The sequence below is a fragment of the Moschus berezovskii genome, chromosome 12 (genome assembly GCF_049115385.1).
Source record: "Moschus berezovskii isolate FMDL1 chromosome 12, NW_MosBer_1.0, whole genome shotgun sequence".
Taxonomy (NCBI): domain Eukaryota; kingdom Metazoa; phylum Chordata; class Mammalia; order Artiodactyla; family Moschidae; genus Moschus; species Moschus berezovskii.
Genome location: NC_142471.1, coordinates 56231506 through 56237505, shown reverse-complemented (window position 1 = coordinate 56237505; position 6000 = coordinate 56231506).

Below are 6000 nucleotides of genomic sequence, written 5' to 3'. Positions count from 1 at the left end.
CACACAAAGCTTCTTCCCCTATAATTGGCCATCGTTTTAGTAACCAGCTTCACTGCCTCAGGCCTAAATTCTTATGCAGTTGCTTTCATCTGTGGCTACCCTTTTCTCTAACACCCTGGTGGAATTCATTAGGCAGTGTTTCCCAAGTGCAGATGTACAAGATTGGGTTATGGAAGATTTTAGCTGATACATGTGCATGGTATTAAATAATGTTGTATCACTTGGTATGAGAATTAGTCTCTGTATTAGTTTCCTATTACTGCTGTAACAAATTATCACAAACCTGTCCTGTGCTTAGTTGCTCAGCTGTGTCTGACTCTTTTAGACCCCATGGATTGTAGCCTGCCAGGTTCCTCTGGCCACGGGGTTTCTCGAGGCAAGAATACTGGAGTGAGTTGCCATGTCCTCCTCCAGGGGATCTTCCCCACCCAGGGACTGAACCCAGGAATCCTGCATTGCAGGCAGATTTTTTCCATCTGAGCCACCAGGGAAGTTCATCATATAAATTTATTCTCTTATAGTTCTGAAGGTTAGAAATCTAACTTGGAGGGGTTGATCGGGTTGTATTCTTTCTGGAGACTTCCCTGCCTTTCCTGTTTCTAGAGACTTCCTGCATTCCTTGGCTCCCGGTGTATCACATCAGTTCTGGTTGTTCCATTGTCATAGATCATTTTTTGACTTTGATCTTCTTGCCTCCCTCTTATAAGGACTCTTGTGATTACATTGGACCTATGCAGATAACCTAGAATAAACTCTCCATCTCAAGTATCCTAACTTAATCATATCTCTAAATTTTCTCTTGCCATATAAGGTAATATATTCGCAGGTTTCTGGGATTAGGACATGGACACCTTTCAGCTGGGGGGTGGAGGGGCATTATTCACATAACTTATCCTACCATAGTCTCTCTATATAATTTCTTTCAATCCTTTGAGTGCATCAAGAAGAAAGTCTAACTTTGGTTTATGTCTCTTTTTCTAACACTTGTTAACTTCTCTTTCAAATGAAGAGCCCATATTGAACAAAAACAAAGCAGTTCTGAAACTCAAGGGTTCTGAATAGTAATCAGTTTTATTCTCAATCATCTCCTTATTATTGTTCCTATGTTTATGCATGCACACTATGACTCTATGTAATCCCATGGACCGCAACCCACCAAGCTGCTCTGTCCACAGGATTTTCCCAGCAACACTGGAGTGGGTTGTCATGCTCTCCTCCAGGGGATCTTCCTGACCCAGGGATTGAACCCAAGTCTTCTGCTATCTCCTGCATTGCAGGTGTCTTCTTTACTGCTGATCCACCAGGGAAGCCCTATTATGTTTCTGGTTATCCTCAAATATTAGCAAATAATGTTTTCCCCTCTCACTTACAGTAATTGTAGGAAGTTTAGTTTTAAAATTTATTTAATTAAACAAGCAAATTGATCTTAAATAAGGCTTTTGAGGCTTTTAAATTGAGGCTTTTAAATAAGTAGTACTAAAGGTGGCATATGCAGGTCAGGAAGCAGCAGTTAGAACTGGACATGAAACAACAGACTGGTTCGAAATAGGAAAAGGAGTACTTCAAGGCTGTATGTTGTCACCCTGCTTATTTAACTTATATGCAGAGTACATTATGAGGAACGCTGGGCTGAATGAAACACAAGCTGGAATCAAGATTTCCAGGAGAAATATCAATAACCTCAGATATGCAGATGACACTACCCTTATGGCAGAAAGTGAAGAGGAACTAAAGAGCCTCTTGATGAAAGTGAAAGAGGAGAGTGAAAAAGTTGGCTTAAAGCTCAATATTCAGAAAACTAGGATCATGGCATCTGGTCCCATCACTCATGGGAAATAGATGGGGAAACAGTGGAAACAGTTGCAGACTTTATTTTTGGGGGCTCCAAAATCACTGCAGATGCTGATTGCATCCATGAAATTAAAAGACGCTTACTCCTTGGAAGGAAAGTTATGACCAACCTAGATAGCATATTAAAAAGCAGAGACATTACTTTGCCAACCAAGGTCCGTCTAGTCAAGGCTATGGTTTTTCCCGTGGTCATGTATGGATGTGAGAGTTGGACTGTGAAGAAAGCTGAGCGCTGAAGAATTGATGCTTTTGAACTGTGTTGCTGGAGAAGACTATTGAGAGCCCCTTGGACTGCAAGGAGATCCAACCAGTCCATTCTAAAGGAGATCAATCCTGGGTGTTTATTGGAAGGACTGATGTTGAAGCTGAAGCTCCAATACTTTGGCCACCTGATGCAAAGAGCTGACTCATTGGAAAAGACCCGGATGCTGGGAGGGATTGGGGGCGGGAGGAGAAGGGCACGACAGAGAATGAGATGGCTGGATGGCATCGCCGACTCGATGGACATGAGTTTGAGTGAACTCCGGGAGTTGGTGATGGACAGGGAGGCCTGGCGTGCTGTGATTCATGGGGTCGCGGAGAGTCGGACACGACTGAGCGACTGAACTGACCTGAAAGATGGCGTACAGATGGGGCAAACATTGTGAGTGAGGAATGTGAATGACTACAGTTTAGGAAATAGTGCCATCATAGAACACCACCCTAATTAAAATTAGGGAAGAATCAGGGAATCCAGGGATAATTCTGCCTCTCACTTAGTTTTGCATGAGGCCTCCCTGGAACAGACAAAATTTCCTTTCTGTCTCTTTTGACAGTTGGTTCTGTAGCTGGTAGAGGATGAGCCAGCAAGACAGAAAAAAAGACCTTCCTTCTCATTCTTGGCATTGGCAAATTGCCAGTGGAAGATCTATGGGGTAACATGCACTGTGTTGGATTAGTGCATATAACTTTGCAAGTCTTGCTGAAGGGGAAAGAAAAGTCCTTGAATGCTGGTGGTCCTATTCTAGTAAATGACTACAGATCAGGGCAACATAAGAAGGAAAAGGTCAGATCCATAGGAAAAGCAGCGATAGAAAGCTGCAGCATTCAGACAGGAGATGATCCTTTCAGTTTGAAGGTAGAGAGGAACAGGTGAGAAGGGAATAAATGGAGAATGTGGAGGATCAAGGGACACTTCATGATGAAGACATTTTTCTTCAGAGGCTTCACCAGGCCTTTCCTCAGGAAGCATTTGAGGAGGGGGCTTCATCATTGCCATCACTTGTGTTTTTTTCTTGACACCATCCTTGGTATGAGAAAGATTTCCTGAGTCCCTTGCCAGACTTGCTAATAATGTGCTGATATTAAAACTAGAGTTTAATTTTCTCTCTGTTAAAATAATAAGATATCTTAAATTATGAGTCTTCTGTTAATAAAGTTTATACAAGGATTTTCTTTACCTTTTATGTAATGTGCCCATGAATCATAGATTCTATGTCTTTTCAATATTTCTTGTATTTCACACTGAATTGCTCAAATTTTTAATTATTTAGAAAACTGTCTTTTCAATAAAAGAATAGGTTTTTTAAAACCTGTAATTTTCTGCATTTGCCTTTCAAACCTTAAATAATTGGAAATATGGATATGCATTGCACCAATCCCCCACCCCAAAATTCTATAAAGAAGTTACTTAGTAGTGAACAGTTTTTATAACACTTGAATTTCCCATCATACACATGTATCATTTTTATGGTATGAATAGTATTGTTTCACTATTTCATTGTTTAACTATTGTTAACATGTAAACATAAGCAGTTTCCACATAGCCTGTGATGTCTTGTGGAGTATGTGGTTAGTAATTTTCCCTTCCCTCCATCCCAGTGCTGATTTGTCGGCTGTTGTTTGCAATGTGCAGAGCTTCTGCATCCCATTCTGTTGGCAGCATGCTTTGGCTGCCTGGGACCAGGTATTCATCACCTATAACAGAGTTTCCACAAATCCTTTCTTGGAGGAGGGGGAAATGGCAGGGCACTGAAGGTAGTTTACTTTTTTTAGGTACTGTGATGAAGGTTATGGAGACACATAGGATTCCAAACAAATTAACTTTCTCAGTTTAGCTGAGAACTGGTTTGGTTAGGAGAACAGTTGGCACACAAAAAATTCCTGGTGCTTCTATATATACTTTATATGGCCATGTTGTGCTTGCTAAGTAGCTTCAGTCATGTCTGACTCTTTGCAACTCCATGGACTGTAGCCTGCCAGGCTACTCTGTCCATGGGATTCTCCAGGCAAGAATGCTGGAGTGGGTTGCCATGCCCTCCTCCAGGGGATCTTCCTGACCCAGGGATCAAACCTGTGTCTCCAGCACCTCCTGCATTGGCAGGTGGATTCTTTACCACTAGCGCCACCTGGAAAGCCCCATACTTTATACAATGTTTTTAATGATTGTACCACACAATTGCACTCATCTCACATGCTAGTAAAGTAACGCTCAAAATTCTACAAGCCAGGCTTCAGCAATACGTGAACCGTGAACTTCCAGATGTTCAAGCTGGTTTTATAAAAGGCAGAGGAACCAGAGATCAAATTGCCAACATCCTCTAGATCATGGAAAAAGCAAGAGAGTTCCAGAAGAATCTATTTCTGCCTTATTGACTATGCCAAAGCCTTTGACTGTGTGGATCACAATAAACTGTGGATAATTCTGAAGTTATGACCAACCTAGACAGCATATTAAAAAGCAGAGACACTACTTTGTCAACAAAGGTCCATCTAGTCAAGGCTATGGTTTTTCCAGTGGTCATGTATGGATGTGAGAGTTGGACTATAAAGAAAGCTGAGTGCTGAGGAATTGATGCTTTTGAACTGTGGTGTTGCAGAAGACTCTTGAGAGTCCCTTGGACTGCAAGGAGATCCAACCAGTCCATCCTAAAGGAGATCAGTCCTAGGTATTCATTAGAGGGACTGATGTTGAAGCTGAAACTCCAATACTTTGGCCACCTGATGTGAAGAGTTGACTCATTTGAAAAGACCCTGATGCTGGGAAAGATTGAGGGCAGGAGGTGAAGGGGACGACAGAGGATGAGATGGTTGGATGGCATCACTGACTCAATGGACATGGGTTTGGGTGGACTCCGGGAGTTGGTGATGGACAGGGAGGCCTGGTGTGCTGCGGTTCATGGGGTTGCCATGAGTTGGACACGACTGAGCAACTGAACTGAACTGATGCTGGGAAAGAATGAGGGCAGGAGGAGAAGGGGATGACAGAGGATGAGATGGTTGGATGGCATCACCAGCTCAATGGACATGAGTTTGGGTAACTTCAGGAGTCGGTGATGGACAGGGAGGCCTGGTGTGCTGCAGTTCATGGGGTCACAAAGAGTCGGACCCAACTGAGCAAATGAACTGAACTGAACCATACTATTTTCATCATTATTTTGTATTTGGGTTGGCTCTGTGGGAGGTGTGATGATACTGATGAGATTTTTGTTTGCTTTATTTTAAAAGTGACTGAAGTTTTGATGGGACTAAAGTGGCAACCCACTCCAGTATTTTTGCCTAGAGAATCCTGTGGACAGAGAGCCTGGTGGGCTGCTGTCCATGGGGTCGCACAGAGTTGGACACGACTGAAGTTACTGAGCATGCATGCATGCATTGGAGAAGGAAATGGCAACCCACGCCAGTATTCTTGCCTGGAGAATCCCAGGGACAGAGGAGTCTATGGGCTACTGTCTATGGGGTCGCTCAGAGTCGGACATGACTGAAGCGACTTAGCAGCAGCAGCAGGAAAGTCCTGTTACATGTTGACACTGGCTAGGAAAAGTATTTCTTAACCTATCAAGAATACCAACAATCTGTTTGCATTCTACCCCAAAGCATTTAATTCACACAGAACTCTAATGAGAATCACATCAATGCTTTATAATCATGGGCAGAGAATTGTGTAGTTAAGTCAGTGGAAGCTTTTAGAGAATTGACATTTCCCCTTAGGTCCCTATACATGTTAGTGATGGTATCAGCATAAAATTCAGTTTCTGTTGAGGTTGTTGTTGTTTAGTCTCTAAGTTGTGTCTGACTCTTTGCGACCCCATGAACAGTAGCCCGCCGGGTTCCTCTGTCCACGGGATTTCCCAGGCAAGAGTACTGGAGTTGGTTACCATTTATTTCTGC